The sequence below is a fragment of the Elephas maximus genome, chromosome 1 (genome assembly GCF_024166365.1).
Source record: "Elephas maximus indicus isolate mEleMax1 chromosome 1, mEleMax1 primary haplotype, whole genome shotgun sequence".
Taxonomy (NCBI): Eukaryota; Metazoa; Chordata; class Mammalia; order Proboscidea; family Elephantidae; genus Elephas; species Elephas maximus.
In genome coordinates, this window is record NC_064819.1 from 179767582 (window position 1) to 179780774 (window position 13193).

A 13193-nucleotide genomic window follows, 5' to 3' on the forward strand; every position below is an offset into this window, starting at 1 on the left:
AATGTATGGAGGCCCTAGCAGTGTAAGAAGGAAATTTACCCAGATATTTACCCAAGAAAAATGAAAACATTTCTGTATAAAGACTTGTACATAAATGCTCATAGCAGCTTTATTTGTAATAGCCACAACTCAAAAGTCCATCAACAAATGAATGGATAAACAATTATCATACAATGGAATGCTACTCAGCAATAAAAAGGAATGAACTATTAATGCATACAACCTCTTTCTGGTGAAAGAAGCCAGACTACAAAGAGTAGAGCTAAGTATGGCTTAATGTCCCTTCGGGCAACATTTGACTGCATATATGTCTGTGGTCCCATAAACGTTATAATAAAAAACTCAGTCCAAACCCACTGCCATTGAGTCGATTCCGACTCATAGTGATTCTATAGCGACCATATAGGACAGAGTAGAATTGCCCCATAGAGTTTCCAAGGAGCGCCTGGTGGATTTGAACTGCCAACCCTTTGGTTAGCAGCCATAGCACTTAACCACTACACCACCAGGGTTTCAAGGTTATAATAGAGTTTAAAAATCCCATTTGGAGAATGGGACCTAGCATACAGATTTTGCTAGGTACAGAGATCCTATCCGTTTCTCACTAGTTCTCCAGGTCCTGCATCCACCCTGGCACTGGGGCATCAGGGGAAAGGGGTCCATCCCTGCACCCATCCATGGCTGCCTGTCCCTGGGTGCCCTGTGTGTGATTCCTGGGCCAAGGCTGTGGCTCCTCCTGAGGTGGCAGCCACGGAGCGGTCAGGGCTGGGGCAATGGTGGAAGGAAGAAAAGGAAAGGTGGCCAGGGAAAAGGTGGATGTGGACGAGGTGGAGGTGAGATAGGTGGGTGGGGCGGGGGAAGCAGGCAGGGAGGAAGGAACGAAAAGGAGCTGGTGGCAAGTGGGCCAAGAGACAGCAACCATGGTGTTCACACCAAGCCCACATCACATAACATCCTATTTTACCGAACACATCAAGGACATTAAGTGATGCATACCTGTATATATTGTATGATTCTATTTATATTCAATTCTAGAAAAATACAGACTAATCTATGCTGACACAAAGTAATCAGAGGTTGCCTGGGGATAGTAGAGAAGGGCAGGAGGAAGAGATTACAAACGGGCATGAAGAAGCAGTGATATGTTCATTGTCTTGATTATTGTGATGGTGTCACAGGTGTATACACATGTCAAAACTTAATGCATGTTAATTATTCCTCAATAAAGGTGATTTTTTTAAAAAACAAAACAAAATTACAGACCAATACCCTTCATGAACACATGTTAACAACAACAAACCTAATGGCTGAGTCCCCAACCCAGAAATTTAGATTTAATTGGTAAGAGGTATAGCCTAGTTACCAAGATTTTTAAAAATCTCCCTAGGTGATTCTGATATGCAGCAAAATTTAAAACACACTCCTCTATTCTCTACCCAGGAGTCCCTGAATAGTGCAAATAGTTAACGCACTTGATTGGAGGTCTGAGCCCACCGAGGTGACTCAGAAAAAAGACCTGGCAATCTACTTCTGAAAAGTCAGTCGTCGAAAATCCCATGGAGCACAGTTCTACTCTGACACACGTCGAGTCTCCACTAGTTGGGATCAACTCAATGGCAACCGGTTTGGTTTTTGGTTTATTCCCTGACCATAAACTGCACCCAGCCCTGGAAAACCCTGACTTAAATTATTGCCCATGATTGCTAGAAAACTATGTTGGAAAATATGAGTAGGCAGTGTCAACCCATCATTACTCCAGAAAACAACCTGAAACATCTAACACTGATGGCTAATCAGCTGTGTCAGCTTCATGAAATAAAAGATAACTTTACAAATAAACAACCAGGCACCCCTTGGAAACCACAGGGGGCAGCTCAACTCTGTCCTGTAGGGTCACTATGAGTCAGAATCAATTCGACTGCAATGGGTGTGGCTTGGTTTTTGGTTTGGGATGGGCTGCTGAGAGTTCAGTGTAGGAGATAACAACTGAAAAACATGGAACCATAGCTGCAGTGTGTAAGAAATCAGTAACTCAGAAAACAAAACTTTCTGCTGTGCCCTGATGAACAGAGAAACGTGAAAGATACAAGAAAAGTTATTAAAAAAAAAAAACAAAAACTTTTTTTTTTCTTTTTTTCAGAAGCTCTAGGCAGTGACTCAGGAAGTAAGGGAAATAACAACACAAATCATCACTCTTACAGGCATTCTCTGCCAAGAGAAGTTTATGATTACCTTCTTTTCTTTGGTGCCTTCTGTATTTAAAAAAAAAAAAAAAAAAAATTTTTTTTTTTTTTATATTTTTTCTATTGTGTAGCATTTGGGTTAGTGTTATAGCATTTAATATGGCTATACTTTTTAACACACTTGTTTTATTGTTCTTTTCTTCAAAAAGGTATCTGAAATTCTTTTCCTTTTTCTTATCAGCCATGCAAATAGCTGTGCAGTTTCATGTTTTGGTTTATTGGTTTATTAATTGTAAGGATTTAGGGCTTCTTTTTGAACTCCTTTTACCATAAGAATGCTTACATTCCTTTTCAGCAAATACTGCCTATTGAAGGATGAGAGGAAATTAGTTCACTGTGCTCAATCCTCAGCTGTTTTCTCCCAGCAACCCTGATAAGGCCCAGCAGAATTCCTTTAGGAGCAAGAAAAGAGTCAGAAGCTGTTGGTTTCAGTCATCTGTTTCTCCCTAACACCCGTTAACATTTGTCCTGAATTCCACTTTGCAGATAATGATAAATCAGTATGATCCTACCCAATACTCGGTAACAATGCTATTTTGTAAAGGCAAGAACCCAAGAGGAAAGCAAGAGCGCTTGTAGATTATGTTTGACCTTCAAACCATTGTGGAAAAGCTAAAGGAGCTAAAATCCCAAAGTTTGGTATAAGGGAAAATTCCAGATGCCTTTATTTATTTAGAAATGACAAAAATGCAATTTAGTTTTATAATACTTTAACTACAAAGGTAATGTTTTACAAAAGAAATGAAAAAAAAAAGAGTTAGAATCTATATTATTTCATATATATTAATATACCAGGAAACATTACAAATTGATCAAGACATGACTTAAAAATGACTCCCAAATATTTATATCCATTAGGTCAGAATTTGACCAAATAAGATCAAATCTTATTTTTTATTTTGTTTTTATAGTGTTTCTAGTCAGAATTTTTCTTTTTTTAAGGATTTTGTACAAAATCATTTAATAGTGAGTCATAAATAAGTAGTGGTTATAGCCCCAATTTAAAAAAATAGAGCCTGGCTCTATAAGGTAAAATTAATAAGAAGTGAAATTAACACTTTCAAGTCCTTGCTGTTGTGTGGGTGCAACCTTAATGAACTGTGCAATAAATGTTTAAATATACAGTACTGAAGTTTCTGGAAAGAATCTGGCCACTCTTGAAAGAGGGCAAGAGCTTTAACGTATGTGATCTTGAGCAGAATTTGATAGATTTGAGAGCCATAATAATGACATAACAAGAAAAAAATGTGTACATACAACAGGGAGAATGGTGTGTGTCGTTAGCAACAATCATGGGGGCAACTCACAGGCAAAGAACCACAAAGTAGATTTGAACAACAGTCATGACCAAGGTCCCATACAGACAGGATGACCCTATGATTTATTATCCAAATGGGGTACTTCTGAGAGTGAAAGGGACATAGTTAACAATTGCTCTGGGTCAACAGGCATAAACCTGGACTATCCCAGGTGAAGCAGGACATATAATTACCTTACAAAGAGCAGAGGGTAATGAGGTAAGAAGGAAGAGAGTAATGTGAAGATGGCAATCTCTTGAGAAGTCACCTAAATTTGATGTGACAGGTAATTGAAAACTACTACAAAAGAGGTCATATGAGATGAAGAAAATTATATTTGCTGTATAAAAGCAGCCGATTTGTCAGGGTGATTGCCAAGAATTTGGCAGAGGGCAACAAGCTCAAGGTTCTGTAACTATGAAATGGAAAAATGGAACGGATTTAGGAAACATCTGAGAGAAAGGAATACAGGATGGATCATAAGCTTATTGCTGCCTGGTCAAGCAAAACCATATGTTCACATGACCAATAACATAGGGATGAAGAAAGAGTTCAAAAAAGAAACTTGGAAGAATAAATGTCAACACATTAAGGTAAAGACCTTTAAGAAATGCACATGAAAAATATAGGTGTATAGATAGAGCCTTCTTCTTTCCTCTCTTTTTAAAGACCTTTTGCTTTTTTTCATGTAGGATGTCCTTAAAAGCATCCCACAAATCTTCTGGTCTTTAGTCATTAGTATTCAATGATTGGTGTTCATTAGTGTTCAAGGACATCACCCATGAAGAAAGCAAAAGGTCACAAAAAAGACAGGAAAAAAAGAAAAGACCAAAACGGCTGCCAGAAGAGGCTCTAAAACTTGCTCTTGAACATAGAGTAGCTAAAGTGAATGGAAGAAGTGATCAAGTAAAAGAGATGAACAGAAGATTTCAAGGGCTGCTGGAAAAGACAAGGTATTCTATTAAAATTTGCAAAAACCTGGAGTTAGAAAACCAAAAGGGAAGAACATCCTTGGCATTTCTTAAGCTGAAAGAATTGAAGAAAAAATTCAAGCCTCAAATTGCAGTTTTGAAGGATTCTAAGGCAAAAATGTTAAACAACACAGGAAACTTCAAAAAGAAGATGGACGGAATACACAGAGTCACTGTACCAAAAATAATTGGTTGATATTCAACCATTTCAGGAGGTAGCATATGATCAAGGACCTATGGTATTGAAGGAGGAAGTCCAAGCTGCACTGAAGGCACTGGCGAAAAACAAGGCTGTAGGAATTGATGGAATACCAACTGAGATGTTTCAACAAATGGATGCAAAGCTGGAAGCACTCAATCATCTTTGCCAAGAAATTTGGAAGACAGCTACCTGGTCGCACAACTGCAAGAGACCTGTATTTGTGCCCATTCCAAAGAAAGGTGCTCCAACAGAATGCAGAAATTATCGAACAATATCATTAACATCACACACAAGTAAAATTTTTCTGAAGACAATTCAAAAGCAGTTGCAGCAGTACATTGTCAGGAAACTCCCAGAAATTTAAGTGGGATTCAGAAGAGGACATGGAACAAGGGAAATCATTGTTGATGGCAGAGGGACCTTGGCTGAAAATAGAGAATACCAGAAAGATGTTTATGTATGTTTTATTGACTATGAAAAGGCATTCAACTGTGAGGATCATAACAAATTATGGATAACATGGAGAAGACTGGGAATTCTGAAGACTTAATTGTGCTCATCCAGAACTTGTACTTGGACCAAGAGGCAGTCATTCAAACAGAACAAAGGGATACTACACAGTTTAAAATCAGAAAAGGTGTGTGTCGGGGTTGCATCCTTTCACCACACTTATTCAATCTGTATCCTGAGCGAATAATTTGAGAAGCTGGACTATCTGAAGAACATGGCATCAAGATTGGTGGAAGACACATTAACAACCTGAGATATGCAGATGACATAACCTTGCTTGCTGAAAGTGAATAAGACTTGAAGCACTTATGATGAAGATCAAGACTGCAGCCTTCAGCATGGGTTATACCTCAACAAAAAGAAAACAAAAACCTAACAACTGGACCAATAAGCAACATCATGATAAATGGAGAAAAGCCTGAAGTTGTCAAGGATTTCGTTTTACTCGGATCCACAACAACACCCATGGAAGCAGCAGTCAAGATATTGAACGACTTATTGCATTGCGCAAATTTGCTGCAAAGACCTCTCAAAAGTGTTCAAAAGCAAAGATGTCACTTTGAGGACTAAGGTATGCCTGACCTAACCCATGGTATTTTTAATCACCTCACATTCATGGGAAAACTGGACAATGAATAAGGAAGACTGAAGAAGAATTGATGCCTTTGAATTATAGCGTTGGCAAAGAATATTGCAGGTACCATGGGCTGCCAGAAGAATGAACAAATCTGTCTTCGGAGAAGTACAACTAGAATGCTCCTTATAAGAGAGGATGGCGAGACTTCGTCTTATGTACTTGAAACATGTTATCAGAAGGGACCAGTCCCTGGAGAAGGACTTCATGCTTGGTAAAGTAGAGGGTCAGCAAAAAAAAGGAAGGCCCTCAATGAGATGGATTGATACAGTGGCTGCAACAATGGGCTGAAGCATCACAATGATTGTGAGGATGGTGCAGGACCAGGCAGCCTTTCATTCTGTCGTGCATAACATCACTATGAGTTGGAACTGACTTGATGGCACCTAACAACAACAACATAGATAGAATACAAAATGGGGAGATGGAAGAGTCCAGCAAAGTGTACAGGGCAGGAGAAATCAGAAAGGTATGAGGATGGCTAAAAAAGCAGAGTAACTCTGAAGTCAGGAGCTTCCAAGCTGAGAGGGTCATCAGTGGTGTTAGAACAGTGTCAAGACTGAGAAGAAAATAAAATAGTACATTTGGCTTTTAAGACATCAAGATGTTTCATGAAACCTGAAAGCAAAGTTACAGGGGCTCTGAGAAGGGCGTGGTTAAGAGCAATTGAAGCCAGAGATCACAGTTTTGTAAATGTGATTATGAAAAATGACAGTTATTGCAACAGGGTACCCACAATGCTTTACACGTGATATAAGGAATTGAGTGGAAATATTATTGAAAATAAATTGTTTGTCAGGAGGGATCAGTCCCTGGAGAAGGACATCACGCTTGGCAGAGTACAGGGTCAGTGGAAAAGAGGAAGACCCTCAACAAGGTGGATTGACACAGTGGCTGCAACAATGAGCTCAAGCATAACAACGATTGTAAGGATGGCTCAGGACTGGGAGGTGTTTCGTTCTGCTGTGCACAGGGTCGCTATGAGTCAGAACCAACTCCACGGCACCTAACAACAACAAGAACAATTATTTGAAAGTAGGAATTTTATAGAATTTTGGAGAAACATGCTTGATAGCTACTCTTTTGTTACATTTTTTGTTGTTGCTTTCAATGTGCTAAACTCATTTTATTTCATCTTTTTTTTTTTCTCCCTCTAAGTAGTTTTGGTTTACTGATTTATAACTTTACATTCAATTTTGACTCCAAACTCCTATTAGTCAAGATTCAGTTCAAACAAATCCCATTCAAACTCACTAAAATACTTTAAACCATTACTCCTTTTTGAAAAGATTCATTTTTCACTGTGATATAATTTGAGGAAATGTTGGATATAAGAGACATTCCTTTTAGATTATTGAAATGGTAAAAAGTAGAAACATCTTTTGGATGAGTTCTTCCAATGGCCTATGAAATTTTGAAACAGGCCCTTCAGTGACCTGTGAAATTTACGTGGGAAAGAATTCCACTTTTCCTAAATTTTTTGATACCTGTAGCTGTGTAGACTCATTTCATAATTAATCTTTTTTTTTTTTTTAAATTGGGCCTGATACCTGAGACTTCTGTATTCATACTATTATCTGATGGGACATATAAATACCACAGAATTTACTGTCTCTTTGTCTTTAAAGACTTATTAATTGCCTTCTAAGTGAATTGACCATGAAATAAAGAACGTTAATAATAATTCTTTTTTGTCTCAATCCTACCTTTTTTCATAAACTTGTCCTGATTTTAGGGTTGCTGCTTGCCTTGAACTGCTGTGTAAATTAGAAAAAGCACCTCTTCCTCAACACCGTGCTTCAGTCTGTTGGAACGATATCATAATAAATATGAACGTCCATAACATCTTTGATGTGAGTGGCACCCCTAGGATGGTGCAGTGAACAGCCTGCACAACCATACACAACAGCTCTGAGAACTTGTGCCTGGTGCCTTTCTCCCTCAGCACCAGTGCACAGAATCACCTGGATGAGGTAAGACAAAGACATGCAGCCCAGAGGAGTGAAGCAATTCTCCCATAAAACCCTATAACACATGGTGATAAAATTAAAGGGAGCGATCTAATTTCCTGGCACTTATGACCAGCATAACCTGAATCCCTCTCAGTAATCCTCCCCGGACTGCTAACCTCCCATTCAGTGGTGATGCCCCAGCATGCCCTAGAAGGATGACATCAGTGTTGCCTCTGCTCAGGGCTGAAACCTTAAGTAGGGAAGCTGCCTTGTTCTGGTAAGGAACTTCATTTTCTGATGTTGTATTTCTAATAACTGGCTGTACTTATTCATCAAAAGAGGGTGGTGATACTGACATGTCTACCTCACTGACTCTGAGACTCTCAAAAGAGCTAATCTCTATGAACGTTTTGTTAACTACAAAGTGCTATGGCCAGATGACATATTATTATCTTAATACACAAAGATACTTAATAAAGGACAAAAAAAGGTAAAATTTACCTACAATTAGCTGGAGGAGAGGTCTGGGTTGGGCTGACCGCTGGGCTTGTTACTAAGAAGATTTTGTGCCAGAGCCGACGCTCTCTCTGGTCCTGCTGTTACAACAGGTATATGTAATCTCCCAAAATAACCTGCCTCCGGGTTCCCAGATGACACACATCAAATCCAAACCTCTCCCCCTGCACCATTCAGCTACTCTGTGTAAGAACACTTTAATTTTATGCAGCAGTGTTCATCTAAGGATTTCTAAATATACTTTAAGCAATCATTAAATCTTGTAGCATCAAGTCAGCCTCGTAAATTTTAGAGAAGTTGCAGAACTCTAAGACTAAAAGGATCAATATCTAGACATGAATGAAATATAAAAGTACCGAAGTTCATTTTTCTCCTCAGGTGCACGTGATGATCTCATTTTAACTTCCGTTGCTTCTTGTGAAGTCGAGGCACGTGAACCGGATTGGGAGCTAAGAGTTGTGATGCAGCAAGCAAGCTATCAAGGTGCCCGGGTAGAAGCCCTGCCTTTGCAGCCACCTGGACTTGTGGCCAAGGCACATCACTTCACCTCAATAACTCTCAGAGGGCAGTGGTGGTTCAGTGGTAGAACAGACCCAGGTTCAATTCCCAGACAGGGTACCTCAAGCACAGCCACTACCAGTCTGTCAGTGGATGCTTGTTGTTGCTGTGAGGCTGAACAGGTTTCGGAAGATCCTCCATACTAAGACCGACTGGGAAGAAAGGCCTGGAAATGGAAACCCTATCGATCCCAATAGCTCGAATCTGCAACTGATCATGGGGCTGGTGCAAAGCAGGCGAACTCAACACGCAGCTAACAACAGCAAAGAACCTTGAGGTCAATAGTATTAGTAGTTGGAGGTCTGCAAGGAGGTAGATATGAACTGCTTGGGTCTGAAGGAAGATTAAATGGCAAACACTTGCATTGCAATTCAAATGTGTTCTCTCAGTAACCCTACCATCTTCTGTTCTGTACCTGGTCTCTACCACCAAACCTCTGAACTTGTTGATCTAGTGGAAATTAATGAGACAGTGATTAATTGGTTCAAACCAATAAAGACATAATCAGATAATTGTTTTGAATATCAAACACTTCACAGTTGATAGTGTAGCAACCTGATTGGATTACTATTACAACATACCTGAAACTCTTTAGTGATTGGATTCAGGTAGTACCTATTTTCCCTCCAAGGCTTCTTCTGGCTTCATTAGAAATTCCTAACACTTAAAAATGCTATATACTCAAGCAAACTGTCATATGATATCATAAAGCCTTCTGCCTGCTGAATTTTCACAAATATCCCACGTTTGGCTTCCCTTTGATGTTAGCAGACAAGAATGCTTGATTAGATTTATTTAAACTTCGCCACTGATCCTCATCCCATATTGCTTTCAAAAGCCTCACTTTCAGTACAAGCCTTCTTCACTACCTTGTACGGAAAAGAATATATACATATATGGATCCCTGGTGGCGCAGCGGTTAAGAGCAATGGTGAGCTACGGCTGCTAACCAGCTGCTCCTTGGAAACCCTGTGGAGCAGTTCTACTCTGTCCCTGCTTTCCAGAGACACAATGTTGCTGCTAAGACATTGCTTTCACAAAATGACTTTATATCCTAATCCCCCTGGCAGAAGAGGCCTGAAGGAGTGTTCCTCATACACTCAGTCCCTTTCAACTGTGTGGGATGCCTCCAAAAACCATAAAAGATAATCAATGCTATTCTGAGGTCTCTCCTCCTATAAAATAAGAATTAGAAGGAAAAGAATCCAAGGAAATGTTAAAACAATATTTTGAAGTTTATTTTGTTTTAACTTTTGGTTCTGGCTGACACCCTCAACTTCCACATCTGAAAGCTGTGAGGTAGGACTGAACAACCTCTAAGATCCCCTCCACCGAGAGCACCATGGACTTCAGTACTGATTAAGAGTGTAGGCTCTGGGGTCAAATTGTTGGCTTTGACTGTTGGATCCACCACTTTCCTCCTGTCATTTCTGTAATTTGTTCTCTTTCTCCCTTCCACACCCCGATAGGACCTCATATCTATCAAACTTTGCTTAAAATTTCTATATGGTAAATCCTTTCCTATATGGTCCTTCTCTTTTCTAGTCACCAGATTATCTCCAAAAACATACCACATTTCCTCTCACTAGAGACTCACTCTCCACGGCTACATCACATACAGTCTAACAGGGAGGGCTTGAAATACTGAAGCACTGTATATCAAATTGCCTACTTAGAGCTGGACAGTGTCTATTTGTAAATTCAAGGTACTATCCCTATATGGAAACCCTGGTGGCGTAGTGGTTAAGTGCTACGGCTGCTAACCAAAGGGTCGGCAGTTCGAATTCACCAGGCGCTCCTTGGAAACTGAATGGGGCAGTTCTACTCTGTCCTATAGGGTCTCTATGAGCCGGAATCGACTCGAGGGTACTGGGTTGGGTTTATCCCTATAGGGTCACTATAAGTTGGAAATCAACTCAACAGAAAGGGTTTTCTTTTTTTTTTTTTTTATCACTAACCAGGAGTCCCTGGGTGGTGCAGTTAATACACTTAGCTGCTAACCAAAATGTTGCAAGTTAGAGTCCACCCTGAAGAACCTCTGAAGAAAGATCTGGCAACCTACTCCAGAAAAATTAGCCATTGAAAACTCTATGGAGTACAGTTATACTGTGGTGTACATGGGGTCACCATGAGACAGAGTTGATTCAATGGCAACTGGAAAATCACTAACCTATATAACACAGTGGAAAGTTTACATTGGGAACCAGCAAGAGATAAGATATTGGATGCTTTTTAGACTTAAGTGAAATAATCATTAATATTTACCTATTTGTTCATTAAAAAATAACCTTTATTTCCTGACTTTCCTTTATGCTTATGGTGGACGGACTCTATTCTAAAGTATCACAGTCATGCCTCCTGGTGTTCACAACCTTGTGTGATCTCCTCCCCTTGAATATGGCTGGAACCTATGACTTGCTTCTTACCAATAGGATACAACAAAGGTGACAAGATGTACATGATTATATGAATGAGTTTATATTACATAAGACTGTAATGTCTGTCTTGCTAAGAGACTCTCCTTTCCTAGTTTTGAGGAAGCAAGCAGCCATGTTTGATCTAATATTTAATATTAATATTAAACCCATGAGGCCCATAAGGTAAGGAACTGAGGGCAGCTTTCAGCCAGCAGCAGCAAGGAAATGAGGCCCTCAATCAGACAGCCTACAAGCAACTGAATACTAAATATGGGGGCTCAGATGTGAATCCTTCCCTAGTTGAGCCTCAGATGAGACCCTCACTCCAGCCAACACAGATTGCAATCTCAAAAATTGTTACCCATAAATTAATAGAGAAAAAAGCAATCCCAATGTGTTTTGATGAAAAAGTACAATGATCCATAATTTTTAATGAAATATTTAATTATTGTTGGAATTAAGTTTTAATAGCCCCTCCAACCAAATATATATTTTAGGGACACCCTACAACTTGAAATTGGATTTAACATTCTATACGCAAAGAGTGGAAATACTCAGTGGTATGAACTCTTAACAAATTGGTAAATAAAAAATAATTCTAGAATTACCACTTTTTGTTTTACTCATTATTTCCTTATTTTGGAAGTAATTATTTCTGAAATGGTACTCATAATAAAGTGCAAATGTTAAAATGGACATTAAAATCTCTGTCTTTTAAAATTACCTTTAGAAAAAAAGATAATTGCTTGGTTTAAAGGTGGAGCGTATTTTAAAGAGGTCATTCATAAATACAAAGACTCTTCAGTATCTTAGTCTGTAAAAACTAACCCTTATTAAATTACTCATAGTAGCGAAAAGGAATAGTCAAACACTAAAATGCTACAGTTCAAAATAACATGCAGTTTCAATAACCGATAGTGTTTGCCGGATTCACTGAGCTCTGTCGGGGCCTGGTTTGGGCCCTCTACTCTGCACGGGGCTCTGAAACTACCTGCGCTTGCTTGCACGTGGGTCTGTGGGAGGTGGGGTGAGACTCACCAAGGACGCTCTTATTTACACCAATACATTACAGCACTGCTCTGAGACTCAGACCCAATTGCCCTTGGGCAAATCTTAAGAGTAAGAGCTTTGTATTTGTGGACTAAAAAAATATACAATGTTCGTTCTAAAGAGGAGTTGAAACCAGGTAAGGCCAAGGAGGGAGAAAGTTTGAGTCCCACATGAAAAGAATTGTAGATAACCATTCATTTTTACTTTGTTTAAAGGAAAACCAAGAAGAATTTGTCTCAGAAGAAGCAAAAGTTAATAATTCCTTGGTGAGAAAAGAAGGGTATTTTACAATTCTAGTTCTGTACCCTGTAGGTTCCCAGCATTGTTTCTCTCTTCACATTTTATCAGATATCTGTAGTATAGGACACAATGGAGGGAGTGGAAATTATATATACAGAGAGAGAGAGAGAGAAGGGGGGATAAGAGTGGGAAAAGTAGAATAACTTTTACACGCCTCCAATTTAAAATATCTAAATATCTCTCCACTAGTTCTTTCAGGGTCTAAAGGTCATTCACTCCCCACCATTAGTATATATACAGGGCTGGTGGATTCAAACTGTGGATTTTTTTTTTGGTTAGCAGACAAGCTCTTAACCTCTGCACCACCAGGTCTCATATATATATACATATATATGGAAACCCTGGTGGCGTAGCGGGTAAGTGCTATGGCTCCTAACCAAAGGGTCAGCAATTCGAATCTGCCAGGCGCTCCTTGGAAACACCATGGAGCAGTTCTACTCTGTGCTATAGGGTCGCTATGAGTCCGAATCGACTCGAAGGCGTGGGTTTTTTGGTTTTATATATATATACACATCACACACACACATATTAGAAACCATGGG